Raw genomic sequence first — 12,913 nt, forward strand, 5'->3', positions numbered from 1 at the left:
AACTGCCAGCCTATACCACAGCCACAGCAATACTAGATCCCCAACCCACTGAGTGAGGCCAGGAATTGAACCTACATCCTCATGGATACTAGCTGGATTCATTTCTGCTGGGCCACTATGGGAACTTCTAAAATGTATATTTTAATTCGGAACAGGTTTCTCATTGTGACATGAGATCCACATGATATTTAACTACATATGTATATGTATTACGTGCTCAAATAGCATTTATAATACATTGTGTTCAACTGCACAACTGAGTAAAATGAACGTGCTGAATTAGGATAAATCTCACATATGTTTAAAAATAATCCAATACCTACTACTGTCTGCAAAATACTACTGGGTATGAGACTTCTTGATGGACACAAGGTATTCATTAAATTTTATTGTCCTGTGATTGCCAGAAGTCTTTTTATACTCCCAGGAAAATAAAAACAGAAAAATCTAAACAGCCTGAGAGATTTTTTTTGGCCATGCCAGCAGCAGGCGGAAGTTCCTGGGGCAGGGATCAAACCCAATCCACAACAATGACCACACTGGATCCTTAACCCACTGAGCTACCAGGGAACTCTGAGAGAGAATTTTAAAAATGAGAAACACACAGCTCAAGACTTGAAATCATAGATCAAGACTTGAAAACAAGAAGTGGAGTCAAGTGACAGATTTAGTATAACTTCGTAAATGTTCATCAACTTACATATATATGTAAGGTATGTGTGTGTGTGTATATATATATTCATCAATGTATATATCAAAGTATAACTTAGTAAAATGTTCATCAGTCTTATGGAGATGCCTCTAAGGTCAAGGTCAGATCACAGCCTGTTATCAGAAAGAAACCTTGGCACTGTTTAGACACAAAGATTACTTAGCCTTTGGGTCAGGTGATTTCCTGCCCCATAGGAAACTTGTTTATTCCATATCACAATGGATGACTAGAAAGGGGCACTGATAGTCTGTGTGCGCTGGGGCTACAGAGGAGGGTGAGAGGTGACTAGGAAGTGGGGAAGGGAAGTAGCTCATCTACCAGGAGCTCCTATGCTCCTACCAGAGCAGTGCTACAGATTTCTGTAAGAAGACCTCCCCTAAAATATGACTATACACTGTGCGTGGATTTCCTCACCTTACCAAGGGTCCAAGTGTAAGGGTGAAATGGACCCTCTTTGATTCTATTATGTGATCTAGGGACACAGAGATGGAAGTAAAGCAGGACAGATTTTCTGAGCACCTACAATGTGCCTTTTATCAAACTAGGCATCACTTAATCCTTAACATACATTCTGAGTAGGTATTATTAGTTCCACAAATATAGAAAGGAAAAAAAGACTCAGAAGTTTAATCAACTTGTTCCAAGTCATCCAAGTGTCCTGGTAAGGGGTGGACTGAGGATTCTAACTCAACCCTCTTTGACTCTAAAATCACAACCTTCCCTCTCCACCACAGCGCTCTTCAAAATAGTTTCCCACAAAAGGAAGTCAAAAGAAAGGAATTTTAAAAGTGACAGGAGATCAGTTAATTGTCCAAAGGAACAAATTGCTTATATCAATAAGCTAGATCATTTAATAACTCATTTATTTTATTTTCCTTTTAGGGCTGCACCCATGGCATTTGGAAGTTCCTAGGCTAGGGGCTGAAGCAGAGCTGCAGCTGCTGGCCTACACCACAACCACAGCAACACCAGATCCAAGCCACATCTGTGAACTATACCGCAGGTGACTTTGATGCCGGATCTTTAACCCACTGAGCAGGGTCAGGGATCGAACCCACATCTTCATGGATTCTAGTCAGGTTTGTTACTGCTGAGCCGCAACAGGAACTCCAATAACTCATTTATATAACTGTTAATTCCTAAATATGTGACATATTTCAGAATTACTCACAGAAATTTCTGACCTAGCTCCACCCAGACAGTAACATGACAGTTGCTTTGGAACTTAAACATCCTTTTCCCTTACAATTTTACGCACATAATAAATATATTGATTAAAATAGTGAGGATAATTTTACCATCTTTTTTAAAGTAAAAATGTTTGCTGAATAATAACGTGCAAATACAAAAGTGCACAAATCATAAATTAAACAGCTCAATGAACTATCACTAAGTGAATGCAAACATGTAAACACCACTCATATCAGAAAGCAGAACACTGCTGGCACCCTAAAAAGCTCCCCTGTACCCCCTCAGAGTCACTTACCTCCCTTCTTCCTAGACTTCCATTGTCATGGATTCGTTTTACTTGTTTTTGAGGTCTATTGTTTATATATGTTTTGTGTGTCTGGCTTCTTTTGCTCATTGTTTGTGAGAACCATGATGCATTTTCATGCTATATAGTATTCCAACAATGCATTTTCATTGCTATATAGTATTCCAACAAGTGCCTCTGTCACAATCTGTTTATCCATTCTTTAGCTGATGAACATTTGGATTGTTTCTACTTGGAGCTCTTTTTTTTTTGTCTTTTGTCTTTTTGTTGTTGTTGTTGTTGCTATTTCTTGGGCCGCTCCCGCAACATATAGAGGTTCCCAGGCTAGGGGTCCAATCGGAGCTGTAGCCACCGGCCTACGCCAGAGCCACAGCAACGCGGGATTCGAGCCGCGTCTGCAACCTACACCACAGCTCACGGCAACGCCGGATCGTTAACCCACTGAGCAAGGGCAGGGAACGAACCCACAACCTCATGGTTTCTAGTCGGATTCGTTAACCACTGTGCCACGACGGGAACTCCTACTTGGAGCTCTTTTGACTGGTGCTCCTATAAATATTCCTGGGAGTTCTTGATGTGGTGCAATGGAAACAAACCCAACTAGTATCCATGAGGATGTGGGTTTGATCCCTGGCCTTGCTCAGTGGGTTGGGGATCCAGCATTGCCACGAGCTGTGGCGTAGGTTGCAGATGCAACTCAGTTCTGGCATTGCTGTGGCTGTGGCATAGGCCGGCAGCTACAGCTCCGATTCAACCCCTATCCTGGGAACTTCCACATGCTGTGGATGCAGCCCTTAGGCAAAAAAAAAAAAAAAAAAGAAAAAAATTCCTGTACATGGCTCCCAGCTTACGGTGGTTTGACTTATGATTTCTCGACTTTACCATGAGTGAAAGCAATATGCATTTAGTAGAAACTGTATCTCAACTTCTGAATTTTGATCTCTTTCCCAGCTAGTGGTACACAGTCATAATCCTCTCCTGTGATGCTGGGCAGTGGCAGCTGCAGCTCTCAGTCAGTGATCAAACAACTGATATACTTACAACCATCTGTAACCATATGACCACTTGGTTTTTCACTTTCAGTATAGTAGTCAACAAATCATTTGAGACAGTCAATCCTTAATTATAAAACCGACTTTGTTAAATGATTTTGCCCAAGTGCAGGCTATTATAAGTGTTCTGAGCACATGTAAGGTAAGCAAGGTTAAGCTATGATGTTTGGTAAGTTAGGTGTATTATGATGTTTGGTAAGTTAGGTGTATTAAATGTACTTTCTTTTTTTGGCCACACCCATAGCACATGGTGTTCCTGGGCCAAGGATGAAATCCTAGCCAGAGTTGTGACCTATGCCACAGCTGCAGCAACTCTGGATCCTTAACCCAACTCTGAATCAAACCAGTGCCTCCACAGAAACAAGCTGGATCATTAACCCACTGCACCACAGGAGGAACTCCTAAATGCATTTTCAATGTATGGTATTTCCATCGTATGATGGGTTTATTGGGGTGTAACCCCGTCGTAAGTCAAGGAAAATCTGTACATGCCCCCTCCTTTTTTTCTTTGGCTATCTTAGGGCCACACCCGCGGCATATGGAGGTTCCCAGGCTGGGGGTCGAATTGGAATTATAGCTGCCGGCCTACGCCAGAGCCATAGCAATGCCAGATCTGAGTCTCATCTGTGACCTACACCACAGCTCACGGCAACGCCAGATCCTTAACCCACCGAGCAAGGCCAGGGATCGAACCCGACTGTACCTGTGTCACACAGAAGTTCCCCGGCCAGGGATCAAACTCACACCACGGTTGTGCCTTGTGGCAACACCTGATCCTTAACCTGCTGTGTCACAGAGCAACTTACTGTACATGCTTTCTGATGCAATGCTATCTTTTCTTCATTTGAAAATTTTCCCACTTAAATGGTAATTTATTTCTTCGGCAAAGAAACGCTATAAATCTAAAATTTATTTTTAAAAATTTGTACTGTGGGAGGGGGAGGGAGTGGGATGGACTGGGAATTTGGGGTTAATAGATGCAAACTATTGCCTCTGGAATGGATAAGCAATGAGATCCTGCTGTGTAACACTGGGAACTATATCTAGTCACTTATGATGGAACATGATGGAGGATAATGTGAGAAAAAGAATGTATATATGTATGTGTGATCGGGTACCTTGCTGTGCAGTAGAAAATTGACAGAACACTGTGGAGTTCCCATTGTGGCACAGAGGAAACGAATTCCACTAAGAACCATGTGGCATTGGGTTCAATCCCTGGTCTCGCTCAGTGGGTCAAGGATCCGGCGTTGCTGTGAGCTGTGGTGTAGGTCACAGATGAGACTCAGATCTGGCATTGCTATGGCTCTGGCGTAGGCAGGCAGCTATAACTCCAATTCGACCCCTAGCCTGGGAACCTCATGTGCTGTGGGCGAGGCCCTAAAGGAAGACCAAAAAAAAAAAAAAAAAAAAAAGCAGCAGCAGCAGCAGAAAATTGACAGAACAGAACACTGTAAACCAGCTATAATGGAAAAGATAAAAATTATTTTGGATAAAAAAATTTGGGCTGTATTAAATATGTCAACAAACATGTTCTAGTTGCCAATCTTTGAGCCAAGGGCTGATATATATTTTGAGATATCTGCTTTTAATCTTGGTAAAAGGTGATTTTTTTCAGTAATTCCAGGCTTTACTCATCAACCTAGTAAAAGGATGCATTACTACAGAAGCAATGAGGAGGGGGAGAGAAAGAGGGCAGTACAAATGACATTTCTGAAATGTTCTACAAATAATAATCAGATTCACTGCACAAATAAATACCACCAGGGGAAATGCACCCAAAGCCTGCTGGCATTGTTTAAACATCTTCAGAGCCATCTAATCTCAGCTGTGTATCTTTCTCAGTGGAGATCTGCCTGCCACACAGAAGTAGGCAGCTATTGGCGTTTTCATTGGAGGTACACGTGTGGGCAGCCAGGTAAGAAACATTTTCTTTTTTGACATACCTTTCTTTTTTTTTTTTTTTTGGTCTTTTTTGACATTTCTTGGGCGGCTCCCGTGGCATAAGGAGGTTCCCAGGCTAGGGGTCGAATCAGAGCTGTAGCCACTGGCCTACGCCAGAGCCACAGCAACACGGGATCCAAGCTGTGTCTGCAACCTACACCACAGTTCACAGCAATGCCGGATTGTTAACCCACTGAACAAGGGCAGGGATTGAACCCGCAACCTCATGGTTCCTAGTTGGATTTGTTAACCACTGCGCCACGATAGGAACTCCCTCTTTTCTGACATACCTTTCTGTTCAAGCATGAGGAATAAAGGAAAGTAAGGTGGCTTCCAGTAAAACCACGAAGCCTTCAACTTTGCATGCGGCCCCACCAACCTCTCATTTCTCTCCCCATTCTTTGGGTAGCATTCACCCCACTTTTCAGGCCCCAACACCTTTTCTCACACCTCCCACTAATCCAAAGAGGAGAAAATAATATTCTCTATCTTTGGCATAAAATTCTTCCTTATCAACACATTAACATTTCCATGGATTATAATCTTCTGGGTTACTGTCGATAATTTTGGAATAAAAGTTTTCACCTCCTATTACAACTTCAGGTTTCTTATTACAGTGGAGGAGGTAATTTTTGTTCCTAAGGAAGAAAAAAAAATCACTTTGCCCCCGAGATTGGCCTTCATCATTGCAGCCTACCTGGAGTCCAGGGGTAATCAGAAAGATAGCTGAGCATCTGAACCAGCTTATTCCCTTTCCCATCCTTAACAATTCTTCCACCCTTCTACTACAAGACTCCCAGATGCTGGGGTATGAATCTGCTCTTACTGCCCCTTTAACAATGCTTCTCCTACCCCCACCCCCCAGGGCCCTGATCTGGGCTTTTGAGTTCTCTCTCTACTACCCTCATCATCATCACTGTGAGCTATGCTAAGAGAATTGCTGTTCCCAGGTAGTTCATGCCTTTCGGTACAGAAGCCGCTGCCACTTAAAACTCCAACAGTCAGAGCACCTGAGGAGAGGATGAGAAGCAGGTAGCAGCAGTTAGGTGACAAGGGATTTGGGGAAGGAATGGCAGGATGGGAGGGGGTTACAATGAAAATTTCAGCCCCCATGGATATTAGATTAAGGCAAGTGAAATGCAAACAAATAAGTAAGAAAGTATGTGTCACAATGTGTGACAGGAGCATCAATGTGTCCATTAGGTTAAAGATGATAATCATACAGAGAAAAAAATTCTACATTATTTAAGTTCTTCAAAACCAGCAATAAAGTGAAAAGAGAAAAACCCAACCTCTGGTAGGGGAGCTTTGCACCAGGTGTGAGGCTGGCCTTAATGAGCCTTAAAATGAATTCTTTCAGATTCCCCCTTTGCAGTATTGATTAAGGGGCGACTAGTGTCTGCTCCAGGAGGTGCTTTGGGACTAAAGGAGCATATGACACATACTTAAGAGGACTCAAGGATAAAAATCCCATAGAAGAACCCTCAATATGTGAAGTCACTCAGGTAGCCAGTGGTTCAGTGCCAAGGTTTAAGGGGACTGATCCTGCCTGGCTCTCTGTGCCATCTGGACAACAAGTGGTCCCTGTTCCTGACCCCAATCTCACTGTTGGCTCTCCACCTCCCCATTTTACAACTGGAGAATGCAAAGGCCTCAGAGAGGCTACCCACTCAAGGTTCCAGCTACAGGCATTCCACTGTCACTGACTCCTTGCAGGCACATGTTAAAAAACTTCCCAGAAGCCCTGTAATGTGAGATTATTACACATAGGTTTTTCTTCTTTCTGTAAAGGCATGTTCATGGAAACAAAACTTTAATGTCACCATACATACAACCACTGAAAGCAGTCAAAAAAAGCAATTCAATGGTATAGGACAATGTACAGCTTTTTCATTAAACTATCAATTCTTTGGCTATCCTGAGCAAATAGTTAAATGAATTAAAAAGTGCTGGATTGAACAAGTGATACCAAAAAAACCTTGGACAGAAAAGAAACAGCCAAAAATAAACAAAGAATTAAAAAGTATGACTGTTGTTTTAAAAATACCATTTTATTTGCAAATGTGTATTACATAAGTTAGCAAAAATGTTCTATTTACCTGACTTTTAAGCAGAAGCTTGATATACACTTTGCAAAATCTGTTTTTAACCCTAGTAAAGCAATCATAAGGTGATTTTCAATAATCCTTTTACATAAGTCAATTTACCTTTCAAAAGATAAATATCTAATTTAATTAATTAATTAATTAATTAATTAATTTGTCTTTTTGTGTTTTTCTAGGGCCGCTTCCCACGGCATAGGGAGGTTCCCAGGCTAGGGGTTGAATCAGAGCTATAGCCGCCGGCTTACACCAGAGCCACAGCAACACTGGATCCTTAACCCACTGAGCAAGGCCAGGGATCAAACCCGCAACCTCATGGTTTCTAGTTGGATTCATTAACCACTGTGCCACGACGGGAACTCCAAGAGATAAATATTTTAAATTAATGGCCACAGAGACTTTCAACTCCCAGCTCTCTGCAAACCCAGTAAGTCTCTCTTCTCTGATCCCATGATAGAAGACTAGCATTTTTTATTTCAAGAAAATCACATGGGTGCTTTGATTCTTCAACTAAAGCAAATTACATGATATATTTGGTTGTTTATTAATGAGTTCTCAAGAAACAGTCATGTAATTTAATTATTAAATTATCCATTCATCTTAAAACACACACACAAATAATAGGTGGGTAAAAAGGGATTCATTTGGGTTATCTTACCCATATTTACATCTCCAGGCAGTGCCATATCTATGAAGGACCACTTCAATTCATCCAAGTATTTTACTGCTGGCACTGCTACATGAATTGCCAAACAAGCCAACATAAAAAGGCACCACTGGAGTTCCCGTCGTGGCTCAGAGGTAATGAACCTGACTAGTATCCATGAGGATGTGGGTTTGATCCCTGGCCTTGCTCAGTGAGTTAAGGATTGGGCATTGCCGTGAGCTGTGGTGTAGGTTGCAGATGCAGCTTGGATCCCAAGTTACTGTGGCTGTGGCTCCAATCTGACCCTAGCCTGGAACAAAAAAGGTTAGGGTCAGCAGGTTAAGAACCCATCCATGAGGATGCAGGTTCAATCCCTGGCCTCACTCAGTGGGTTAGGCTGCAGCATAGGTCACAGATGTGACTTAGATCCAGCATTGCTATGGCTGTGGCGTAGGCAGGCAGGTGCAGCTCCAGTTTGACCCCTAAACTGGGAACTTTCATATGCTGCAGGTATAGCCCTAAAAAAAGCAAAACACACACACACACACACACACACACACACACACAAAAGGCCCTATTAATGGGCAGCAACTTAGTTATCAATGATATCGTAAATTATCAACAACTCATTCCTCTACAAAGTAATTCCAGCATTCTGCTAAAAACTGGAAATATAATGGTGCACTATATGATTCTTCCTTTCCTAAGGGGAACAGATTTCAATCAATCAATCACATGGAGTGAGAGCAATGTTTTAAAGGAAAGGAACACAGTGTAAAGTGAAAGAATCTGATCTAGACTGGCAGTGGGCATCAGAGAGGGCTTTCCTGAGGAAGTGACGCTTGAGTTGACATCTGCAGACTAGAGTTTGTGTGGAATGGGGGCATATAAGGACTTTAGGCTGAGGGAACAGCAAAGTCAGTCACACTTTCAAGGAAGCTGAAAGCAGGCCAATGTTCAATGCACAAAGAGGTAGGGATACAGGGATTAAAAAATGATGAAAAGTCTTAGAAAGGTTTTAAAATAGGAGGAAAAGGACCTTCACCTTATATCCTGGTAAGCATTGAACAATATGCCTGTAAGAGAATTTTGAAAATTATAAAGCACCCCATACCTCTGTTAATACTATTAGTTGCACTACTTCGTTCTCTTTTCTTTTTAACAAGGCAAAACTAGCACTCCAGTGTTCTAATCCAGTGTTTTGCTCCTACACCAGACTGTCTAAAAATTTCATTGTTTACCATCACTTAACCAGTCCAATGTCTTTACCAAACAGCTAGTATTTCGTGACTTCAACTGTGAGCATTTATCATACGCCACTTTTCTAAGCTCTTTATTTACATTAAAATCATTTAATCCTGGATTCCAGAAGGAAAGGTCCATTATCACCCAAATGAGGACACTAAGTCTCAAAAAAGTTAACTTATCCAAAGTCATAGGGCTAGTAAATTTTGGCACTATTAACAACACTATTTGGCTTCTGCCTCCAACTTTTTATGTATGTACAGGTATGTGCATTCGTGTATGTATATAAACTGGGGGGAGAAGGAGAAAACGGAACTCAGGCATATAGAACTATATTCATGGAGTTCCCGTAGTTGCTCAGTGGTTAACGAATCCGATTAGGAACCATGAGGTTGCGGGTATGGTCCCTGCCCTTGCTCAGTGGGTTAACGATCTGGCGTTGCCGTGAGCTGTGGTGCAGGTTGCAGACGCGGCTCGGATCCCGCATTGCTGTGGCTCTGGCGTAGGCCAGTGGCCACAGCTCTGATTAGACCCCTAGCCTGGGAACCTCCATATGCTGCAGGAGCCGCCCAAGAAATAGCAAAAAAAAAAAAAAAAAAAAAAGACAAAAAAAAAAGAACTACATTCACATGCTTGACACCAGTCAATGTCCTTATCATCTAACACCTGGGCTCAGCAAATATTTGAGGAATTGAAGATAATAGGGGATGACATAGGGGATGACAAAGGATTTGAACCTGGAAGTAACATTTTCTGAGGCTTTCTCAAGTCATGTCTACATCAGTTATGCATTTGATAGTTCTATTTTCCTTGACTCTATGATTATTAAATCTGAGATTTAGTCTCCATTATCTTTGTCTTATTTCAGAGATTTTTAGCCTGTAGGTAGAGGGGATAATGAAAAGGACAGCTCTCCAGCCTCACTCACACCAAATGCCTTCCCTTCTGGGGCTTCACACTTGCTCTTCCTTCTCTCTCTCACGCTAGTTCTTCCTTGGGTAATCCATTCAGACTTGGCCTCCTCTTCCCTAACCAGCCAATAGCAGTTTCCTCAGGACTTCAACACATCAACCAGTTTCATTTCACTCCCTTCATGGGATTTACCACTTGCTAAAATCACTTGTCTATTTACTTAACCCCCAATTCTGGGAGGGCGGGGGCCTGGTCTAGCTGGTTCTTAGGCTGTATCCCCAGTGCCCTAAACTAAGCAAATATGTAGTTAACCAACGAATGAAAAGAGAAATACCCCAGATTCTTCTCCATTCTCTTAAGCTCTCTGTACCCTTAAGCTTTCCGCGCCAGGTGGCTCTTCACTCCATTTTCAGTAACACCATTTTTACATTACTTTGAGGTTCACAAAATAGCCTGGACTCCATTTTCTGAGTTGGGTCCCTCAAACGATCCTGGGAAGGGAGGTCCAGCCTGGCAAGAACGCCCATCCTCCCACTTGACAGCCGATGAAACAGCCTCACGAGAGGGATTCGCCCGCCGCCGCGCCGAAAGTATGGTCAGGAGCCCCAAGGTGTCCAGATTCCAAAAAGCCCTTCCCACGAGCGAGCGCCCTCGGTTCAGGATGCCTCATCACCTCTTTACCATCGTTCTACAGCACTCATTCTAGACGTGTCCCGGTCGAAGACGCTGCCCGGCCCCTCACCGCATCCACGCGCGCCTCGCGCTCACCCAGGCCGCGTCCCTGCGCGCCCCGCCCCCGGCGCCCTAGCCCCACACCTCGCCCCGGCCCCTGCTCCAGCCCAGCCAGGGCTCCTGCGCCGCGCGGGGACCACCCCCTCCCAACAGAGCCAATCAGCAGAGCCTCATGGGGCGGAGCCGCAAGCACCAGCCCGCCTGTCTTGGCGTCAGTTGGCCCACCCGGCCGTCGTTCAGAAGGTCGCGCCCCACTCCCGCCTTCCTCTCTTCCCTCCACCCTCCCCTTCAAAAACAAAACAAAACAAAACAAAACGGCGGTTGGGCCGCTGCGGCCGCCAACGACGGGCGGGAAGCGGAGGGGAGAGGAGCCGGGGAGCGAGGGAAGGAGGGACTGCAGGGAGGAGGAGGATGCGAAGGAGGAGGAGGGGAGCGGCCCAGCCGGAGCCATCTCCGCCAAGAACAAAATGGCGGCGCTGGCGGAGGGCCAACTGTGAGGCGGGGCCGCGGCCGCCCCCCTCCGCCCCCACCCTCGCGCCGGCCCGACCGGTCAGGGGGAGCCCGCTCGCTTCGCCCGGCCGCGGGCGGGGAGGGGAGGGGAGCGGCCCGGCCCACTATGCAAAGCGGCCGGCGCCGCCGCCCCGTGGCAAAGGTAAAAGGGTCGGGTTCAGGCGCCGCCGCGGCGCCTCCATGTCCGCGCGCCAGGCCCGCCCCCTCCGCCGCCGGCCCGAGCCCGCCCCGGCCCTTTTTCAATTTTACCTCAGGATTTGGCGCCAAAGCGGCCTCGGAGCAGGTCCCGTGTCTGCGGCGGGCGGCCCCCGGCGCGGAGGGCAGGACGCGGGGAGGCCGGCTTCCCGGCGTCGGCGGATGGCGGGAGCCCGGGGCCGCGGGCTCGCGGGGCAGCGGGCGAGAGACGAGACGCCGAGGTGGGAGCGGGGCGGCGGGGGCGGGCCCGGGGGCGCCGCCGGGGTCGCGGGGAAGGGGGGGTTTGTTATTGTTTTTGTCAGCGAAAGGTCAGAGTTCGTGACCCCGGTGCCGCCGCCGCCGCCGCCCGCGCGCTGGTAGGAGGAGGGCGAATGTTCTTCTTCCTCTTCCCAGCGCCGGCCTCGCCGCGGCCGCGGGGGGCGGGCGAGCACGCGATTGGCTGAGGCGCGCGCGCGCACCGGAACGCGGCGGCCGCGCTGCTCCATCCGGCCCCACGGCTGTCCGGCCGGGCGGCGGTGGCGGAGGAAGACGCAGGCTCCGCGCTGTCCGCCGGGGCCTCGGTCCGTACCGCCGCCTGCACCGCCGCAGGGCCAGAATGGAGGGTGGAGGCCGCGGTCGTTGGGGTAAAGGGGTGGTTGGTCGTTTTAAACAGCCGGGACCGCAGGGCTCCGTTATTCGGGGGCCATTCCGCCCCTCCCGGGTTCCTCTGGCGGCTGGAGGCCAGGTGGGGGCTGTGTTCTCACCGTAACGTCTTCCACCCGGCGTCCGCCCGGCTGAGGCCTCTGTTTGTGGACTGAGGAAGCGGTGACACAGCGGAGCGCTGTAGGTCGGAAGTGTATGGTTTCTTGGGTGGGTATTGAACTCTTTGTGCCCTACTCGGTACAGAGAGTATTTAATTGGGGTTTGAAAGGTCCGAGGATACACCAGCTTCTGGGAGTATCAGATAGTGTTAAAAGCCTCCCAAATCTTGAACATATGATCCAAATCTTTCTTCCATGTGCCTCCTTTTGGAGATGTGAACTAGTAAACGATGATGCTTAAGTGTATCAAGAAACTCTGGAATTGCTTAAATATAAATATAATTGCTTCTCTTAATCCTATACATCTTGAGTTACTGGTTTTCATTAGATACTCAATACTGGATGTAAATCTGTGTGCACACTAAAGCCAAACAATACCAAAATGTCAGAGTTTGGAGCAGAGAAAGATTTATTGCAGGGCGTTCAAGAAGACAGGTTGGCTCAGGCCCAAGAAAAACCCCTGAACTCTGGGAGTTCCTGTTGTGGCCCACTGGGTTAAGAATCCAGCTAGTATCCATGAGGATGTGGGTTTCATCCCTGGCCTCGCTTAATGGGTTAAGGATTCAGC

At 46.2% G+C, this 12,913-nt stretch overlaps 1 protein-coding gene across 3 annotated transcripts in view; it reads right to left on the bottom strand.

Annotated features, from left to right (window-relative positions):
* NR2C2 (nuclear receptor subfamily 2 group C member 2) overlaps positions 1–11,729 on the bottom strand; it is a 115,480-nt gene extending 103,751 nt beyond the window's left edge. For 2 of the 3 annotated variants that reach the window (XR_007135085.1, XM_047781649.1), the window contains exon 1: positions 11,600–11,729. The gene's annotated coding sequence lies outside the window, so the exon portion shown is untranslated. The remainder of the gene's footprint in view (positions 1–11,599) is intronic. The other variant, XM_047781657.1, reaches the window with a different exon arrangement.
* Between the last annotated feature and the right edge of the window lie 1,184 nt (positions 11,730–12,913).

Source organism: Phacochoerus africanus, chromosome 1, assembly GCF_016906955.1.
Source record: "Phacochoerus africanus isolate WHEZ1 chromosome 1, ROS_Pafr_v1, whole genome shotgun sequence".
Classification (NCBI taxonomy): domain Eukaryota; kingdom Metazoa; phylum Chordata; class Mammalia; order Artiodactyla; family Suidae; genus Phacochoerus; species Phacochoerus africanus.